The sequence below is a fragment of the Bubalus bubalis genome, chromosome X, assembly GCF_019923935.1.
Source record: "Bubalus bubalis isolate 160015118507 breed Murrah chromosome X, NDDB_SH_1, whole genome shotgun sequence".
In the NCBI taxonomy this organism is placed as follows: Eukaryota; Metazoa; Chordata; class Mammalia; order Artiodactyla; family Bovidae; genus Bubalus; species Bubalus bubalis.
The window spans coordinates 17,309,047-17,330,550 of NC_059181.1; the positions used below are offsets into that span (position 1 = coordinate 17,309,047).

General features: G+C 47.4%; 1 protein-coding gene across 5 annotated transcripts in view; it reads right to left on the minus strand.

Moving 5' to 3' along the window:
- CLCN4 (chloride voltage-gated channel 4) overlaps positions 1 to 21,504 on the minus strand; it is a 66,126-nt gene that overhangs the window by 42,285 nt on the left and 2,337 nt on the right. Inside the window, exon 3 of one of the 5 annotated variants that reach the window (XM_025276631.3) lies at positions 16,446 to 16,526. The exons of the other annotated variants lie outside the window; for them this stretch is intronic. The gene's annotated coding sequence lies outside the window, so the exon portion shown is untranslated. The remainder of the gene's footprint in view (positions 1 to 16,445; positions 16,527 to 21,504) is intronic. 5 annotated transcript variants of the gene reach the window in all.

The window sequence follows — 21,504 nt, forward strand, 5'->3', positions numbered from 1 at the left end:
CTGTGGAAAAGTCAGACCTTCCCCTGGTCAACCTTTGCATCACCTGTGTTTGGAAGAGGGGCACAGAAGAGCAGGCAAGGTGGCTGCCATCTTGGAACCTTTTCCTTTTGGCTTACAGAGATGCACAGGGGGTGATAGCGATTGTTCTTTTTCTACACATTTTTAGATATAATTCACATACCATAATATTCACCCTTTTACAGTGGGATTTAATACATTCACCAGGTTGTACAACCATCATTACTATCTAACTCCAGAACTTTTATTCTCTAAAAGTAAGCTCATGCCCAGAGTAGTCACTCTCTTGGCCTAGCCCCTGGTAAGCACTCATCTGGACATTTCATAGAAACAGAATCATGTCATATGTGTCTTTTGTGCTGGGCTTCTTTCTCTTATCATAATGTTTCCAAGGTTCATCCATGTTGGACCAACAATGCTTCACTCCTTTTTATGGCTGAGTAATATTCCATTCCCATCTATTTCAGAATTTTCCACAGTTTATTGTGATCCACACAGTCAAAGGCTTTGGCATAGTCACTAAAGCAGAAATAGATGTTTTTCTGGAACTCTCCTGCTTTTTCCATGATCCAGCAGATGTTGGCAATTTGATCTCTGGTTCCTCTGCCTTTTCTAAAACCAGCTTGAACATCTGGAAGTTCACGGTTCACATATTGCAGAAGTCGGGCTTGGAGAATTTTGAGCATTACTTTACTAGCGTGTGAGATGAGTGCAATTGTGCGGTAGTTTGAGCATTCTTTGGTATTGCCTTTCTTTGGGATTGGAATGAAAACTGACCTTTTCCAGTCCTGTGGCCACTGCTGAGTTTTCCAAATTTGCTGGCATATTGAGTGCAGCACTTTCACAGCATCAGTAGCTCAACTGGAATTCCATTACCTCCACTAGCTTTGTTCGTAGTGATGCTTTCTAAGGCCCACTTGACTTCACATTCCTGGATGTCTAGCTCTAGGTGAGTGATCACACCATCGTGATTATCTGGGTTGTGAAGATCTTTTTTGTATAGTTCTTCTGTGTATTCTTGCCACCTCTTCTTAATATCTTCTGCTTCTGTTAGGTCCATAACATTTCTGTCCTTTACCAAGCCCATCTTTGCATGATATGTTCCCTTGGTATGGGAATACCAGACCACCTGACCTGCCTCTTGAGAAACCTATATGCAGGTCAGGAAGCAACAGTTAGAACTGGACATGGAGCAACAGACTGGTTCCAAATAGGAAAAGGAGTACGTCAAGGCTGTATATTGTCACTCTGCTTATTTAACTTATATGCAGAGTACATCATGAGAAATGCTGGGCTGGAAGAAGCACAAGCTGGAATCAAGATTGCCGAAGAAATATCAATAACCTCAGATATACAGATGACACCACCCTTATGGCAGAAAGTGAAGAGGAACTCAAAAGCCTCTTGATGAAAGTGAAAGCGGAGAGTGAAAAAGTTGGCTTAAAGCTCAACACTCAGAAAACGAAGATCATGGCATCCGGTCCCATCACTTCATGGGAAATAGGTGGGGAAACAGTGGAAACAGTGTCAGACTTTATTTTTGGGCTCCAAAATCACTGCAGATGGTGACTGCAGCCATGAAATTAAAAGAAGCTTACTCCTTGGAAGGAAAGTTATGACCAACCTAGATAGCATATTCAAAAGCAGAGACATTACTTTGCCAACAAAGGTCCGTCTAGTCAAGGCTATGGTTTTTCCAGTGGTCATGTATGGATGTGAGAGTTGGACTGTGAAGAAGGCTGAACGCTGAAGAATTGATGCTTTTGAACTGTGGTGTTGGAGAAGACTCTTGAGAGTCCCTTGGACTGCAAGGAGATCCAACCAGTCCATTCTGAAGGAGATGAGCCCTGGGATTTCTTTGGAAGGAATTATGCTAAAGCTGAAACTCCAGTACTTTGGCCATCTCATGCGAAGAGTTGACTCATTGGAAAAGACTGATGCTGGGAGCAATTGGGGGCAGGAGGAGAAGGGGACAACAGAGGATGAGATGGCTGGATGGCATCATTGAGTCAATGGACGTGAGTCTGAGTGAACTCCGGGAGTTGGTGATGGACAGGGAGGCCTGGCGTGCTGCGATTCATGGGGTCACAAAGAGTCGGACATGACTAAGCAACTGAACTGAACTGAATATCCCATTGTGTGGCCAGACCACATTGTGTTTATCCATTCATCAGCTGATGGACATCTGGGCTGTTTGCACTTGGGGGCTATTGTGACTAATGCTGCTATGATCATTCAAGTGTTCATGCAGACATGTATTTTTAGTTCTCTTGGGTAGACACCTAGAAGTAGAATTACTGGGTGATATGGAAACTGTATGCTTAACTCTTTGAGGAGCTGCCAGACTGAGACCACTTTTCTTAGTGAAGGTTTTTTTATTGAAATAAATATGTTTATAAAAAGGCAAAAATCCTAAGTATACACCTCCACAAATTTTCACAAACTGAAACCCCCCACGTAACTGGCATCCAGATCAAGAACAGAACATGACTAGCCTCCAGAAGCTCCCTCATGGCCCCTTCCAGGCCCTCCTCCACCCCTAAAGGTATTCACTATCCTCATACCACAGATTCATTTGGCCTGTTTTTGAATTTTATATAAATGGATTCTTTTGTTTTCAGCTTCTTTTGTTCTATGTTGTAAGATCTATCCATGTTTTTGAGTTTATCTGATTATCATTTGTTCATTCTCTGTGCTCTTCAACAGCAAATTTTCTCCATTAAGGGCCAGATAGCAAAGGTTTGGAGGTTTCTGGGCTACGTGGCTTCTGACAAGGACTACTCAACCCTGCCTCTGTTACATAGAAGCAGCCAGAGACAATACACAAATGAATGACTGGGACTGTGTATCAATAAAACTTGATCCATGGACACTGAAGTTTGAATTTCATATAATCTTCACCTGTCACAAAAAAATATTCTTTCAGTTTCTTTTGGTCATTAAAAATGTAAAAACCATTCTGAGCTCATTCTTGGCTCAGGGGATGAGCTGGATTTCGTCCTCGGGATGACGTACTTTGCCTCTTTCTGTTCTATGGTATTCGATGCTGGAAACAAACCCCAATGAGTTTATCCATTCTCCTGTGGATGGACATTGGGGTGATTTCCCACTTGGAACCATTACACATGGTGCCTCCATCAATTACACATGATGCTGCCATCATTTTCCACGCACACCCCCTCCAAGAAGTTGCAAAAAGCTGTTCCACCCATTACCTCCTCTCTCTGCCCAGCAGGGCCGGGTGCCATGAGACCCTGACAACGTTCATGCCAGTTCCTCTCCCAGGTCAGACCATGACAACTTATTTGCCTACCAACTCTACTAGCTAATCCCCAGATGACTTGAACAGGTGGAATGCAAACTCATAATTCAGATTAAAAGTCTCCAGTCAACAAGGAATGCTGGTCACTTGAGGGGGAGTTCCAGCAGGTTCCTTTGGCAGCATGGGCATGGTAGAAACTGCTACCAAATTCTCCTCCTGACCTCATAAACCCTTCTAGCAGTCTGGCTTCACCACCTTTCTCCTTCCTCCTCACAGTAATGTAACTGCCCTTCAGGGGTTGGCAAATATTTCCTACAAAGGGCCAGATGGGGACTCTTTCCAGCTCAGGGGGCCATACAATCTCGGTCACAATTACTCCAGTCGGTCCTTTGGTCACTGAAGCTCAGAGCAGCCCAGACAGAGCGGAAAGAAGGCGTGTGCCTGGGTGGCCCAATATGTGACTTACAGAAACAGGCAGCAAGCTGGTGGCTGGGGGCTGTGGGCCCTGCTTCACACAAGCACTCATGGGGCATCTGCTACTGGCCCGACCCCTATCCAAGCTGTCAGAGTCACCGGCAGGCCTGAAAGCCTCACCTACCAAAAGAAGAATCAAAATCCACTGGGAATTCACAAAGGTAAAGAGGCGCAGCCGTCTTGCACAGGATTCTGGAAGGGAAGGATGAGACCCCGGAAACGCAACCACAGGACCTCACTAGCAACATTTCAACCTGAAAGCTTCAGGGAAACAAAAGGTAGTTCTTCACACACACACACACACACATTTCTATGACATCCTACAATCAGAGAAGTTTCTCCAACTAATTAGCTATCCTGATGCTTACTCCTTGGAAGAAAAGTTATGACCAACCTAGATAGCACATTGAAAAGCAGAGACATTACTTTGCCAACAAAGGTCCATCTAGTCAAGGCTATGGTTTTTCCAGTGGTCATGTATGGATGTGAGAGTTGGACTGTGAAGAAAGCTGAGCACCGAAGAATTGATGCTTTTGAACTGTGGTGTTGGAGAAGACTCTTGAGAGTCCCTTGGACTGCAAGGAGATCCAACCAGTCCATTCTGAAGGAGATCAGCCCTGGGATTTCTTTGGAGGGAATGATGCTGAAGCTGAAACTCCAGTACTTTGGCCACCTCATGCGAAGAGTTGACTCATTGGAAAAGACTCTGATGCTAGGAGGGATTAGGGGCAGGAGGAGAATGGGACAGAGGATGAGATGGCTGGATGGCATCACTGACTCAACGGACGTGAGTCTGAGTGAACTCCAGGAGTTGGTGATGGACAGGGAGGCCTGGTGTGCTGCGATTCATGGGGTCGCAGAGTTGGACATGACTGAGCAACTGAACTGAATTGAACTGAACTGAATTCTTCAAGACAGCAGATGCACCTGGCATGTCAATAAAAATAAGGTCATAGCATCTCCCTGACAAAGTGGTCAAGGTCATGAGGGCTAGAGGTCACCCATATTCACAGGACATGGTGGAAAGGGAAGAACACTGAGTTCAGAGCCAGACCTTGGATGGCAACTAAAAAAAAACAACTGCAAGAACACTGCAAGTCTTACAGATTTTCCAGAGGCTCCATCAACCAACCACAAGCAGCCTTTACAAAGTTGCTTTTCTTGCAACCTGAATGGATTACACCAGGCACTAACCTCAGGGCTGATGCCTGCCGGCCACTCCTCTGAAGTCTACCAGCCTGAGCGGCCCTGGGCTCAGAGAGGGTGTCATTGCAACACTGGGCCACCAGAGGGTGCTCTGCAAGCAGCCCTGCTGCCACCAGCCCGTGAGTCTGCTGGGCGGAGCCTTCCTCCTCCTTTCTCCATCTGCTGCAACCAGTACCCTTATCTGCCTCCCCTGCCATCCTTCCCTTAGCTTCCTTTAGCCCTAACTCCTGCCTGAGAGCCACAGCCCACAGCTTGGGCTCTGCCCTGAGCCAACTCAAGAGCAATTTCCACTGTGACCTGTGGTCACTCCTCTGTCACCTTCAGTGGCTTCTCAGCTTCTGTTGTTGCTGTTGTTCAGGCACTCAGTAGTGTCCAACTCTCTACAACCCCATGGACTGCAGCACACCAGGCTTCCCTGTCCTTCACCATCTCCCAGAGTTGGCTCAGACTCATGTCCATTGACTCAATAATCACCCTCTGACTCCAGTGCTTCCCTAAATGTACTTGTAATGGGCAGCTCTCACAAGCCTGCTGATCAGAGTTGAGACCCGTTAGAATCTGCACTGTGATCTCATCTGTGAGTGCTCAGTCACTCAGTCGGGTCCAATTCTTTGAGACCCCATGAACTGTACCCCGCCAGATTTCCCTGTCCATGGGATTTTCCCCGAAAGAATGCTGGAGTGAGTTGCCATTTCCTCCTCCAGTGATCCCATCTACAAGGAATCATGTACATTATAAGTGGGGTGGAGGCATGGACACTTCTTGTACAATCCATTAAGCCATACACTTAGGTGTTACGCACTTCAGGGAGTGTTTGCTATACTTTGCAATTTGAAGAAGTGTCTGAAAATGTGACCTGCCCATCAGTAAATGCAGATTCTCAGGCGTGATTCTCATCTGTGGCTTTTGCTCAGGGCATCTATTCTTTCTTCCGGCGATGGTAGTGTCATTTTTCCTTGGAGCACAAGCCCTTCCCCACTCTTTATGGTCATGAAGGTTTGGGTCGAAAGGGACTAGGGTGGCAAGGGAAGCTCCCGTTTGATGGGCAGGTACTCTGGGGCTGTCTAAAAAACGCTCGCTTTTTTTAAAGCTTTTTTTTTTTTTTTGTTCAATGCAGATAATCTAAGTCTGTATTAAATTTGTTACAGTGTTATTTCTGTATAATGTTCTGGGGTTTATTTTTTTTTTTTAGATATTTTTTGATGTAGATAATTTTTAAAGTCTTTACTGAGTTTGTTACAATATTGTTTCCGTGTATGTTCAGGTTTTTTAGCTTTGAGGCATCTGGGATCTTAGTGCCCCACGAGGGACGGGACCCATACTCGCTGCACTGGAAGGCGAAGTCTTAAGCACTGGATCGCCAGGGAAGTCCTGCTCTCTTTCTTTCAAAGCGCACAAGTGTCCGGAGAACAGGACGCTCCGAAACAGCTCTGTGACAGCCCTGTGGAAGGCGACCTGGGGGGAAGAAACTGAAGAGGGGTTAGGGGATTAGGACCCCGGGGCCCTGCAGGCCAATGTGGGCACATCTTTGGCCCAGTGGGGTCCAGGTTGCTCACCTGAAAAAGAGCTGAGCACCCTCCAAGGGTAGCCTGGGGATGGGTCAGGAAAGGATGGCACTTGGCATTTGCCAGATGAGCTTGTTACTGAGTGGATGATGGCCCAGCCGAGCATTTAGCTCCACACAGGGGTGCAAGAGTGGGCCATTCTCACCCCTTAAAATTGTCCCGCTGCCCATTTGGTACCAAAGCTTCCCCCACTCCCTGCCATATGGGCATGTGACCCAGGCTGGCCAATTTAAGTCTCCAACCACTGCACACAGCCACTGACTGGGGAACAAGCAAGGGACCCACACAAAGCCACGTACAGATGGTGGGAAAAACCAGGTCCCTCCTTCAAAGGAAGTGGCTAACCTGGGAGCCACCACCATTAGGGCAGGTTTGGGGTTACAGGAAGGAATGAGGCCGGGCAGCAGACACCAAAGATGGACAGACCAGTGCAGTGGTGCCTGTTCCCAGGGGACACTGGGCATATTTCGTCACATTTGACAAGCTGTGCTGCTGGCATCTAGTGTAAGATGCTGCTCAATATCCTACAATGCATAGGACGGCCCCAAATGCCAATAGCACTGAAGTGGAGCAATTCTTTGCCTTAATCCAAAAGTGGACCAAAGGAGCCTTAGACACTTCCCTGTGGGGGTAAAGAATCCACCTGCAATGCAGGAGACCCAGGTTTGATCCCTGGGTTGGGAAGATCCTCTGGAGAAGGAAATGGCAACCCACGCCAGTATTCTTGCCTGGAAAATTCCATGGACGAAGGGGCCTGACGGGCTACAGTCCATAGGGTTGCAAAGAGTCAGAGATGACTGAGCAACCAAGCATTACACAGCCACAAAAAGGAATGAATTTGAGTCAGTTCTAATGAGTTAGATAAACTGAGAGCTGTTATACAGAGTGAAGTAAGTCAGAAAGAGAAAAACAAATATCATATATTAATGCATATACATGGAATATAGAAAAATGGTACTGATGAACCTATTTGCAGGGCAGCAATGGAGACGCAGACATAGAGAACAAACTTGTGGACACAGTGGGGGAAGGAGAGGGTGGGAACAACTGACAGATTAGCATGGAAACATATACAGTACCATATGTAAAATATATAGCCAGGAGGAATTCATATACAGTGCCATATGTAAAATATATGGCCAGGAGGAATTCATATAGAGTGCCATATGTAAAATATATGGCCAGGAGGAATTCATATACAGCGCCATATGTAAAATATATGGCCGGGAGGAATTCATATACAGCACCATATGTAAAATATATGGCCGGGAGGAATTCATATACAGCACCATATGTAAAATATATGGCCGGGAGGAATTCATATACAGCACCATATGTAAAATATATGGCCGGGAGGAATTCATATACAGCACCATATGTAAAATATATGGCCGGGAGGAATTCATATACAGCACCATATGTAAAATATATGGCCGGGAGGAATTCATATACAGCACCATATGTAAAATATATGGCCAGGAGGAATTCATATACAGCACCATATGTAAAATATATGGCCAGGAGGAATTCATATACAGCACCATATGTAAAATATATGGCCAGGAGGAATTCATATACAGCACCATATGTAAAATATATGGCCAGGAGGAATTCATATACAGCACCATATGTAAAATATATGGCCAGGAGGAATTCATATACAGCACCATATGTAAAATATATGGCCAGGAGGAATTCATATACAGCACCATATGTAAAATATATGGCCAGGAGGAATTCATATACAGCACCATATGTAAAATATATGGCCAGGAGGAATTCATATACAGCACCATATGTAAAATATATGGCCAGGAGGAATTTGCTGTATGAGCCAGGGAGCTGAAACTGGGGCTCAGTAACAACCTAGAGGGGTGGGATAGGGTGGGAGGTGGGAGGGAGGTTCAAGAGGAAGGATACACATGTATACTTGTGTCTGATCCATGTTAATGTATGGCAGAAACCTATACAACATTGTAAGGTAATTACCCTCCAATTAAAAATAAATTTAAAAAACCACATCCATCTAGACCTAGAGATGATCACACTAAGTGAGGAAAGTTAGAGAAGGACAAATATCATATGATATCACTTATATGTGTAATCTTAAAAAATGATCCACTTGAACTTACTTACAAAACAGAAATATACCCACAGATTTGCTGTATGACTCAGGGAACTCAAGCCAGGGCTCTGTAATAACCTAGAAGGATGGGATGGGGTGGGAGGGAGGTTCAGGAGGGAGGTTCAAGTGGGAGGGGATATATGGCTGATTCAAGTTGATGTCTGGCAGAAAACAACCCAATACTGTAAAGCAATTACCCTTAAATTTAAAATAAATAAATTTAATTATAAAAAAAGAAATAGACCCACAGACACAGAACACAAACTTATGGTTACAAAAGGGGAAAAGGATAGGGAGGGAGTTTGGGAACAAAATTGGGAGTTTGGGATTAAAATACACACACTACTATATACAAAATAGATCAATAACAAGGATCTACTCTATACTACAAGGAACTCTATGCAACATCTTGTAATAACTTATAATGGAAAAGAATGTAGAAAAAAGTATATTTCTATATATATAAAACAATCACTTTGCTATATACCTGAAACTAATACAACACTGTAAATCAACTATATTTCAATAAACACTTTTTCAAAAAAACAAAAAAATTACATCTATCAAAAGACAGAAAACTCTATCAAGCTGTGAGCTCAATGCTTTGGCCATCACTGCAGAGGCAAACTCAAAAATACAAGAAAAACAGCTTATCTGTGCATATATACAGGATAAAAAGAATATGTCAACCATACTCAACTCACTAGATGAAAATGAGAGAAGTTGGGACACGCTTCTTTGACTGTATGCCTTTCCCATACCGGTTCTATCCTTTGCCGCAATGTGAGTTTGGAAGGCATGGCTTGCTTTCCCCTACTGGGCTCCGGGGGTTTCCTTAACTGCTCAATTCATCTCGATTTTTCCCTTATTGCTTTAAACCCCAGAAAAAAAACTGGGTCAACAAATATAAAGACACATCTCCTCCTCTGAGCAGCCAGCGGGCATTCTGGCTGACACCCTACCACAGGCGTGTGACCCAGAATCGCAGGGGCCCAAAGGAGCGGACTTTGGACCTGTGACAGCAGGCGGGTGGGGGAGGGGGGAGGGCGGGATGGACTGCAAGCTAGCAGTTCCTGTAGCCTCCCAGCAAGCCAGACTGCTCTTCACGCTTCAAGACATGCTGTCCCTTCCAGCATGCCCCACTGGTGGCAGAGTCACTCCTGATGGATTCGGTGTGGATGAAGACTGCCCTGTGATGAATGCAGGAGGCAGAGTCCTCGGCCTTTTTTGTAAAGCAATGTCTTGGTCACTTCCCCAACCACTCAAAGCTTTTTCCCTCCCCTCTCCATCTGACCTGAAACCCCACCAACTTCAAATCCATTTGAGATGATGGAGTCTCGCTTCTAAAATGTAGACACCTTTAGGACAGTGAGGGGCCATGCTTTGTCTGCCCTTCTAGCCAATCCTCCAGCCCCTGAGTGATGCCCCAGTCCTTTCCCTGGGCAGGGAGCGGGGGATTTCACAGAGAGGCACCAACAGTGACAGGAGACCCCTGGTGGCCCAGGAGAAAAAAAAGCCACAGGGCACCCAGACAGAGACATAAGTATTAACCTTTGTCAATTTCAAACTGTTGCCTGGCGCTGGCAGAGTCAAGCAGGGTGACTTCCGCCTCCAGCTCCTGCTTCCCCCTCGGCCCCCTCCCAGCAGCCCCCTCTGCCATGGCACAGTTCCTGTGGCCCCTTTCAGGGGGGCTCTTTGTCCCCTTTCAGAACACAGCCTGCGTGTGGGAAGGGGATAAGGCCAACTGCAAACGGCCTCCTCCGGGTGACACAATGGACTCAGTGTTCTCACACCTCCCCACTCCAGAGGGCAGGGAGAGGGCCCTGAGGTCTTGGCGTTTCCGGTGCCCAGGATCAAGGATGGAGAACGTCCCCAGGACCTCATCCTCGTGTGCTCAGTCACTCAGTCATGTCCAGCTCTCTGTGACCCCATGGACTGTAGTCCACCAGGATCCTCTATCCATAGAATTCTCCAAGCAAGAATACTGGAGTAATGTACCATTTCCTCCCCCAGGGATCTTCCAGACCCCGGGATCAAACCCATGTCTCTTTTATCTCCTGCATTGACAGGCAGGTTCTTTACCTCTGGTGCCATCTGGGAAGTCCTCAATTAATTTATCATCCTCATGATAATTAACAACAATCCAGTAGAGCTCCCGGTCTAAGCACTTCACATGGATCAGTCACCAGGGCTCCTGACACTCTCTGAATTAAATACTGTCAGCCTCAGGCCCATTTGACAGATTAGCAAACTGAGGCAGAGGAGGAGGTGAGGTTCCTGGCCCAAGTTCCCCAGATAGTGAGTGGCAAGCCAGATTCCCACCAGGGCTGCAAGGGCCCTTCCTCTTGGGTCATGGGAGGACCGAAGAAGTCTCGTTCCTCTCAGGAAACAAGAGCTACCTGTTCCCACAGAGAAGGTCCTGTTCGTCAAGCTTCTCCTAAACTGTGCAGAAAGCACCAAAGCAAAGGCCTGCTGGGCTCTCCTCCATTCTCCCAGGTGGACAAAGGCACACATGCCCTGGGAAACACTGCTGGACTGGTTCATCAGGGCTACCCTGATGAGCCCCACAGACTGGGCAGCTCAAATGGCTGAAACTACTTGTCTCCCAGTTCCAGGGCCAGAAGCTTGAGATCAGGTGCCAGCAGGATTGGTTTCCTGGGGCTGGATCCAGCCGCAGCCTCTCTGCTTAGAGTGCTGACGGCCGTCTTCTCCCGGCACACCGCGCATCCTCTCCTCTCTGTGCCTGTCTGCAGAAAGTTCCTCTTATAAAGACCCCAGTCAGGCTGGACTGAGGCCACCCTCATGGCCTCATTCTAACTTGATTACCTCTATAAAGATCCTATCTCAGCTTTCTCTGGTGACTCAGTGGTAAAGAGTGCACCTGCCAACGCAGGAGACACAGGTTCAATCCCTAGTCTGGGAAGATCCCACATGCCGCAGAGCAACTAAGCTCATGTGCTACAACTATTGAGCCTATGGTCTAGAGCCTGGGAGCTGCAGCTACTGAAGCCTGCACAGACTGGAGCCTCTGTCCACCCCAAGAGAAGGCACACCTAGAGAGCAGCCCCCATCCTCCACAACTAGAGAAAAGCCCAAGTAGCAGTGAAGACCCAGCACAGCCAAAAATTAATAAATTAAAATTATTTAAAAAAAATTTTAAAGACTCTATCAATATTTTGTGGAGAAGGCAATGGCACCCCACTCCAGTACTCTTGCCTGGAAAATCCCATGGATGGAGGAGCCTGGTGGGCTGCAGCCCATGGGGTCGCTAAGACTTGGCATGACTGAGCGACTTCACTTTCACTTCTCACTTTCATGCATTGGAGAAGGAAATGGCAACCCACTCCAGTGTTCTTGCCTGGAGAATCCCAGGGACAGGGGAGCCTGGTGGGCTGCCGTCTATGGGGTCGCCCAGAGTCGGACATGACTGAAGCGACTTAGCAGCAGCATCAATATTTTGGCTGCCTGATGCAAAGAACCAACTCACTGGAAAAGACCCAACTCACTGGAAAAGACCCAGATATTGGGAAAGATTGAGGGCAGGAGGAGAAGGGGGTGACAGAGGATGAGATACTTGGATGGCATCACCAACTCAACGGACATGAGTCTGAGTAGACTCCGGGAGTTGGTGATGGACAGGGAAGCCTGGAGTGCTGCAGTCCATGGGGTCTCAAATAATCAGACACGGCTTAGCAACTGAACATCAAGAACAAAATCTCCAACTAAGGTCGGATTCTGAGGTAATAGGTGTTAGGAATTCAGATGCACTTTAATAAGACGCATGGTTTCAGCCCATAACAGCAGCTGAAAACAATGCTGGTAAGAAATCCCATGCAGTACAGTTCCCTCTCCCAAGAGCTCTGCAAACCATCTTCCAACACAACAATCTAACTTTCTGCTATGTGAGCTTCGCACCCTCGTGGATGAAAACAATGTCATAGACACTCACAACCAGCACCTCTGTGAAGGATAAATGCAGGGAATCCTCCAGCACAGCCTTGAGTTTTCCTCCCCGGCGTCCTAAGCATATCCCAGTGGGGTTGACCCCGGGGAGGGCTGAAACGTCAGTCGATTCCTATGTTTTGGGCAAAGTGGGTGCTGGTGGGAGGCCGGACTGAGTTAAGATGAAAAGAACATGTCTGTAATCATTGGGGTGGCCCCTTTCCTCCTAACCCAATCAGTGCCTCCAAGGGTTCCGGTGGACAGAAAAAGAAAATTTCACCCTGAGCTAATATCACAACCCAGAAGGGAGGCTAAGATCCCGGAAGGAGGTAACCTCCATTCATCCTCCGGGATGTGGTTAAAAAGTGCTGGGCAAGCACAAGGGAAGCAACGGCCACCACAAGAAATGAGTCAGCAGGTCCCCGGCCACCAGGGCGAGGAGCAGACTTCCCGAGGGGACAAACGGAACACTGCATCTCGGTGAGGCTCCCTCTAGCCAAACCCCACAGCCATCCCAGCACTGGTGCTGCTGCTGGCGGGAGCAGCCTGACAGCATCCTTGGGGTGGGGGGTGGGGGTGGGGGTGGGGGGGTCGAAGGACCCCAGGAGCAGGAACAGTCACCACCAACGGGGAAGGCTCTGGTCTCCAACTTCCATCAGTTCAACTAATGGCCACCTCCCAGCTCTCAGGGCCACACAAGGACCCACACAAGAGCGCTCGCTGAGAGCGGACCATGGGTGACCCGGGCTGGCCAGCATGGGGGTTGGGGGACAGCACTCCAGGCACAGAAGAGCCACCTCACAGGTGCAGGGCAGGTGGTGGGCTCAAGGGGCCTCGAGAAAGCTTGGGCGACTTTATCCACAACAAGAGGCCTAAAGGTGAGCCTTGCTGGTGTCACATGTGGAATGCAAGAGCTGTTGCCTCTGCTGTCCCTGTGCACCACTGCCCAGCCCTGGTGACACTGTCCTGAGAGGCTGTGCAGGTGGCCTCCACCTTGAGGCACCATAGTTACAGGGTTACAGTGTGACCCAACCCACGCGCTCCTGTGATAGCCAAGGCCTGCCTGCTGCTGAGCACGACACGGCTGCTCAATTAGTCAGGGGCACGGCCCTCCAAGGGCTTCCCAGGTGGCGCAGCAGTAACCTGCCTGCAATGCAGGAGACCCGGGGTCGATCCCTGATCAGGGAAGATCCCCTGGAGAAGGAAAAGGCAACCCACTCCAGTATTCTTGCCTGGAGAATCCCATGGATGGAGGAGCCTGGGGGGCTCCAGTCCATGGGGTCACAAAGAGTCAGGCATGACTGAGCATGCACGCACGCACAGACCTCTAAGCTACAGCTCACGTGGCCACCCAGCCTCCTCGCTGGCCACCCAGCTTCCTCGTTTGCCCACCTCTGACTGTTCTTACAGCAGCCAGAGCCAGGCCCTTGAACACAAGTACTGATGTGTTCCTCTTCAACCCAAAAGCACTCCATGGCTTGTTACCACACTTAGTCACCCAGGGTTGGTTCCACTCCTGCTAAGTCCCTGCATGGTCTGCCCTGGCTACCCCTCTGAGCACTTGCCCCAGGACGCTTCTCTGGGTGGCTATTTCCTGGACATGCCCACCTCACAGCTGTTCCCTCAGCTCTGAGCTCTCCATCTCCTCAGTGTTCACGTGGCTCCCCCTCAGTCCCTGGTCACATGTGAGCCCTCAGAGGGGCCTGGGTAACCACTCCGTTTAACCAGGATTCTGAATCCACTGCTGCCCACCCTCTGCCTCTCACTGTATTTCACACAATCGCACAACCTATCAAATCCAGTTATCTTCTCTTTCCTCCACTTGAGGGTCACTCCCACCCAGGCACGAACCTTGTCCATTTGGTTCCACAGCAAACCCCAGTGCCTAGACTGGGGTCTCAACCACCAGTTGGGTGGGCAATTTCACCCACCCCAGAACACTTGGCAATGTCTCGAATTCAGCTGTCACAAGTGGGGGTTGGAGCCGTGGTTGCACCCCCCATCAAGTGGCAGGAGGCCAGAAGATGCTGCTCAACATCCTCCAGGGCACAGGACGGCCCCCCAGAGAGTCCTCCAGCCTCAAAGTCCATAGAGTCCAGGGTGAGGAGCCCTGTCCTAGATACACAGCAGGGACCCAACAAACATTTGCAGAACAAAGAAGTAAATGAGGGAGTGAATGAACAAAAGAACTTGGAGGCTCAAGTCTCATGTGAATGTCCATGCAGTTCTCAGGGATATCAGTGGTCTTTTCTCAGGGGACTAATAGTTCCCTTAATTTTCCCTCTAATTTATATTTTATGAGTACTTACTCTGCCATGAGTTATGTGCTAGGTTTACATTGGTGAGCAAAACACTCACAGTTCCTGTGCTCACAAAGCTCATAGTGCAGAAAAGAACATTCTGAGGACTTTCTTGGAAGTCCGGTGGTTAAGACTCCATGCTCCTACTGCAAGGGGCTCAGGTTCAGTCCCTGGTCAGGAAACTAAGATCCCACATGCTACATGGCATGGCCAAAGAAAACACTCTGTTAGAGGCATCTTGGGACCTGGAGGGTTCCCCAACTGTGTTACTATCAGTCATGTGACCTTGGGCAAGTCACCTGACTTTTCTGGACATCTCTTGGTCACATGTAAAATATAAGGGTTGCTTTGATCTTGAAGCTAAGTCCCAACATCTATACTCAGTGCATTTAATTAATCCTGAGTGAGTGAATGAAGTCGCTCAGTTGTGTCCGACTCTTTGTGACCCCGTGGACTGTAGCCCACCAGGCTCCTCCGTCCATGGGATTCTCCAGGCAAGAATACTGGAGTGGGTTGCCATTTCCTTCTGCAGGGGATATTCCCAACCCAGGGATCGAACCCAGTTCTCCTGCATTGCAGGCAGATGCTTTAACCTCTGAGCCACCAGGGAAGCCCATAATTAATCCTAGAGAGGTCTTTTCCTCTTTGGCATTTTTACATGAGCATAATACCATGAACAGAGATTACAAAAGCTTGAGGAATCCACATGCCCATCAAAATCAGACTGGTTAAGTAAACTTTCCTACCATCCACACTCTGGAACTCAACTGTAAGTGAGATGATGTAAAACAGCCTCCAAGGAATGAAGAGAAGCAACATATACCAACTGCCTCCACTCTCTCTCTAAAAGTACTTTCACAATAAAATGGAATGAATGAAATCACTGCTACATGAAACAACATGGATGAATCTCACCATCATGCCTGGTGACAGAAGACAGATATAAAAGTATAAAGATCAAAGGACTTGAGGTATATGAAGTTCAAGAACAGGCAAAAGTAAACTGTGCTGACAGAAATCAGTATGGTGGTTGCCGGAGGATTTGGCTAAAAGAGGACAAGATGGAGCCCTCTGGGAGTACTGGGAATCCTGATTTGTCAAAATCAGCTGAATTAAGATCCATGCATTTCCCTCCATGTGAATTACATCCCAATGAAGAAAAATGAGAAAGGAAAATGCTATACACCTTCTATACATGGGTGTCTTTGCACAGACATTTTCAGAAACAATATATAAGACAGTTATTAGTGGTTGCCTTTGGAAGGGGGATGAGGGACTGGGAATGAGAAAGACTTCATTTCATTCTCATAACCTTGATCCTGTGGGAAGTTCGCACAACCAGCATGTATTACTATTTCAATAGAAAACAAGTCATTCAAAAACCACCATGTTCTGGAAAGAAAATCACCTCTTCTCTTAGAAAGGAATACTCATTTCTGGTCACCCCTTGCAAATACAGTCAAGCAAGGGTTTGATAATAAGACCTTTCCCACCACCCACTTGCCAGAGTTTGCCGAGTGCTCACACACATCCCCTCCTCACCGCTAACTCACCCTCCTAGGTCTGGTTCAGGAGGGCTTCTGGGTGAGCTGGGAACTTCCAAGCCAGCAGGTCGCAACTGGGACCTCAGGTCCCTGCAGTCAAAGGCACCTTGGTTAAAAACGTTCCCCAGATCTCAATCAGAATCCCCCACAAGCCCAAGAGTCTGTGTTTCTTTTCTAGCTTCTTTTTAACTTTTTATTGGGCACATTTTCAAATACAGAGCACATTATGGAGAAGAGTCCAATGAAAAACACCAATCAGACTCCATCAGTGTTCCTATTTAACCATATTGGCCTCTTCGCACTGTCTCTCCATTCAACTGAACCATTTAAAAGTAAACTACTGTTACCATAGGTGCATTATATGTGGAATCTAAAAAGAAATGATACAGATGAACTTAAAAAGCAGAGACTCACAGACTTATCGAATGAACTACTTGCCAGGGGGAAGGGATAGTTAGGGAGTTTGGGATGGACATGTACACACTGCTACAGTTAACATAGATAACCAACAAGGACCTGCTGTACAGCACAGGTAACTCTGATCAATACTCTGTAATAACCTTATAGTTATCAGAGGGCAAGGATGGGGGAAAGGATAGCTAGGGAGTTTGAGATGGACATGTATGCTGCTGCTAAGTCGCTTCAGTTGTGTCCAACTGTGTGTGACCCCAGAGACAGCAGCCCACCAGGCTCCCCCGTCTCTGGGATTCTCCAGGCAAGAACACTGGAGTGGGCTGCCATTTCCTTCTCCAATGCATGAAAGTGTATACACACTGCTATATTTAACATGGATAACCAACAAGGACCTACTGTATAGCACATGGAACTCTGCTCAATGTCATGTGGTAGCCTGGATGGGAGGGGAGTATGGGGGAGAATGGATACATGTACATGTATGGTTGAGTCCCTTCCTTCACTTTCCACCTGAAACTATCACAACATCGGTAATCAGCTATTAGTCAGTCAGTTCAGTCCCTCAGTCATGTCTGACTCTTTGCAACCCCATGGAATGCAGCACGCCAGGCTTCCCTGTCCATCACCAGCTCCCAGAGCTTGCTCAAACTCATGTCCATCGAGTCAGTGATGCCATCCCAACCATCTATCTTCTGTCATCCCCTTCTCCTTTTGCCTTCAATCTCTTCCAGCATCAGGGTCTTTTCCAATGAGTCAGTTCTTCACATCAGGTGGCCAAAGTATTGGCCAAAGTAATCAACTATACTTCAATACAAAATAAAAAGTTCAAAAGAAAAAATAAATTACTGTGGTTCTCAGAGTGGTTCTCAAAGTGTGTCTGAGATTCCCAAGACCTTTAAAGGGGTCTGTGCTGTCAAAAATATTTTTATAATAATCTTATATTATTTGCCTTTTTCCATTCTCATTCTCTCAGGAGTGTACAGTGGAATTTTCCAGAGGCAACATGACATGTGATATTGCAGCACTGAATGCAAAAGCAGGTTTGAGAATTCATCTGTCTTCTATTCAGAAGTACATAAAAGAGAGCTCCAAGGCATTAAAAAAAAAACAAAACACTTTAATAGTACCCTAAGCTCTCGTGACACTTCACCCCTAAATACTTCAGCATGCACCACCAAAAAATAAGACTCTTGTATGTACACATGTGTCAGTTATCTTCTGCTGTGTAACAAATTAGCCTAACAGAGAACAGCAGGAAACAACCACGTCTCATCTCACTGTTTCTGTATCAGGAATCAGGAGCGACTGAGCTGGGTGCCTACTGCACCGTAAGATTATCACATCTAATCAAATTTACAGTAGTTTCCTCATGTCATCTACTAGGCAGTCACATAAAAATAACCCAGGTATCCCCAACACCTATTATAGATGCCTGTTCAGGCCAGGATCCAGTCAAGGGTACAAGTTACATTTGGTTATTGTCATAGACTGAAAGTATCTTTCCAGAATTCATATATTGAAATCCTAAACCCCAATGTGTCCCCAGTATTAGGAGGTGAAGCCTTTGGGAGGTGATGAGGTCATGAAGGTGGAGCCCTCATGATGGACTAGTGCCCTTATAAGAAGAGACCTCATGTGTGGATCTGAGAGTTGAACCATACAGAAGGCTGAGTGCCAAAGAATTGATGCTTTTGAACTGTGGTGCTGGAGAAGACTCTTGAGAGTCCCTTGGACTGCAAGGAGATCCAACCAGTCCATCCTAAAGGAGATCAACCCTGAATATTCATGGGAAGGAATGATGCTAAAGTTGAAGCTCCAATATTTGGCCACCTGATGCCAAGAGCCAACTCACTGGAAAAGACCCTGATGCTGGGAAAGATTGAGGACAGGAGGAGAAGGGGGTGACAGAGGATGAGATGGTTGGATGGCATCACCGACTCAATGGACATGACTTTAAGCAAACATCAAGAGATGGTAAAGGACAGGGAAGCCTGGTGTGCTGCAGCCCATGGGGTTGCAACAAGTCGGACACGACTTAGCGACTGAACAATGACAACAAGACAAGACCAGAAAGCTAGTGTGCTCTCTTCCCACCATATGAGGACACAGGGAGAAGATGGCCCTCTGCATCCAGAAGAGAGCCCTCACCAGAATCCAACCATGCTAGCACCATGATCTCAGACTTCCAGCCTCTGGAACTATGAGAAATAAATGTCTGTTGTTGATAAGCCACCTAGTGTGTGGTACTCTGTCACAGCACCAGAGCTGCCTAGTACAGTGATTCTATGTCTTATGTCTCATTTGATGGAGAATACTCCTCCTTTTTCATTTTCTTGCTCAGTATTGCCTGTGTGAAAAGACAGCACCTGATAGCCCACCCAGGGTGCCAAGCCATTCTGGGAACAAGGTTCCTGGCCAGCTGTGGGTGCCACCTGCAAACAAAATGGCTGGAAGTGGACAAAGGAGGCTGTCTGGGCCCTGGCGTCTGCACACTGGGTCTTTCTCACTAAAGACCAACCCTCTTCCCAGGAGAGCCATTTTTATGGGGCCGCAAAGAGGCAGAGAGAGAGAGCTGAGAGCAAGGGAATTGGAGGAGGGACACACTGCAGTGCCAGGCCCTCAGAGAGACAAGGATGATTTTTCTAATCATTCCAAACCTCCTCCCCCGAACCCACTGCACATGGCCCTCATCCTGCAATGCAACTGCCACCCTTGCTCCCGTCTCCCAGGAGTTCCCGGTGTGCTGACCCTTTACCATCCATCTGACCCCCCGAAAACTCAAAGCAGCAGGACCAGCACGAACAGTAGCCCTATTTTATGGATTCGGCAACAGCTCTGGGAGCGGAAGTGAGGCGGCAAAACTGCCTCTGCCAAGTGTCAGAGCCAGAGCTTTAGTGGTCAGTCCTGCACTGAAGCTTAAAGGGCAAGACCGTGACCACCACCACCTTCGGGGGCCAGACGGGGGCTCTGGGGGCAGCTGGCGCTGGCCTCCTCCAGCCACACATGCTGCCATCATCTCCCCCCCACAACGGGTGCCAACACCCCCTTTATCTCCCTCTCTGCTTGTGACACCTCCACCCGGTCCTGCTATTCCACTTCTGCAGATAAGGATAGTGACTCTGGGCTACTCCAGTTCCAGACATGATGGTCTACTGCTTGTGTTTTTTTCCTCTCTCCCTGACACTCTCCCTTCTGCCAAGCCAGCTTCCCGGCTACAACTGGCACACACACAGGCCTCCCCTTTTTGACAGAAGCTATTTCTGGAACCCCACAGCAGAAAAAAAGCCTTCACACTGTGTTTCCCAATATATACAACATCATGAAAGGGAATCAGATCTCCGACCGAGGGCTCAGCATGAAACAACTCACAGGAAAATGAATTCTAGAATACTGGGGCCTGAAGAACATTGAGAGGTCATCTGAATCAACGATTCTCAAGCAGGGGCAATGGAGCCCCACAATGGGACAATGGTAGGGTCTGAAGACATTTTTGGCTGTCACAACTAGGGGCATCTAGTAGGTGGAGGCCAGAGGTGCAGCTGAACACCCCTGCAACAGATTTCTCCAGCCCCAATGTCAACAGGGGGCTTCCCTGGTGGCTCAGCAGTAAAGAATCCGCCTACCAAGGCAGGAGACAGGGGTTGGATCTCTGGGTCGGACAATCCCCTGGAGAAGGAAATGGCAACCCACTCCAATATTCTTGCCTGGAGAATCTCCTGGATGGAGGAGCCTTGCAGGCTTTAACAGTCCATGGAGTTGCAAAGAGTTAGACACGACTGAGCAACTAAACAACGACAAAATGTCAATAGTGTCAAGGCTGAGAAACCCTGATATAATACTCCTTGGTTACGTTGAGGACAAGAAAACTGAGGCCCAAAGGCACAAAGTGACTTGGTCCAAGTTGCACAGTCCCAAAGGCAGAGGTGGAGCTAGGTCTCTGCTATCTATCATCTGCTCTGCTCTGTCTAGGGTTGGGCTGGGGGAGAAAGGAGCATGGGAACAAGAGGATCATAAAAGTCTTGTAGTCAACCTGAGCCAAATGAAGAAAACTGCAGTAAATTAATTACTAAATTACTGTAGCAAAACATCAGGGTGTCCAATTGCTGAAAGAAACGCCTTCTTCAATTATCAACTAAAACAGCATTGTTTTACTGGTCCTCCAACAATTGCTGGATGGGTCAAAGGATACATGGTGTGAGGTCCAGTACAATTTAGCAATACCACGGCTTCCCAGGGGATCACGTTTTACAGGTAAGATCGATCATATTCTCTTCCTAAGGGTACTGCATATATCCTGGCCTCATATGTGAAGGAGAGAAAGGAATGCAAACACAGGTGGGAAATCTCAAAAGTGTTCATTAAAATCCCACACCCTGTCCTGTTAAAATTGAAGTCACCTGATTCCCCCTTCATCTGTCGCTGCATCATCAAGCCCCTTCTTCCAGCAAGCAAATTATTTAGCAAGGGAATTAAAAAAAACACTGAAAAATCATAGGGTTTGGTATTCAGCTCCACCCCCTTCTAAAGACCATTTTGTTCTTAAGAGATATAACTGGTTTGCCTTCTCTTACACGCCTATTGGAAGCTTTATTTTATTGGATACTGTTAATTTTTTTTAATCTATTTAAAACACCAGGAGGAAACAAACATTTCT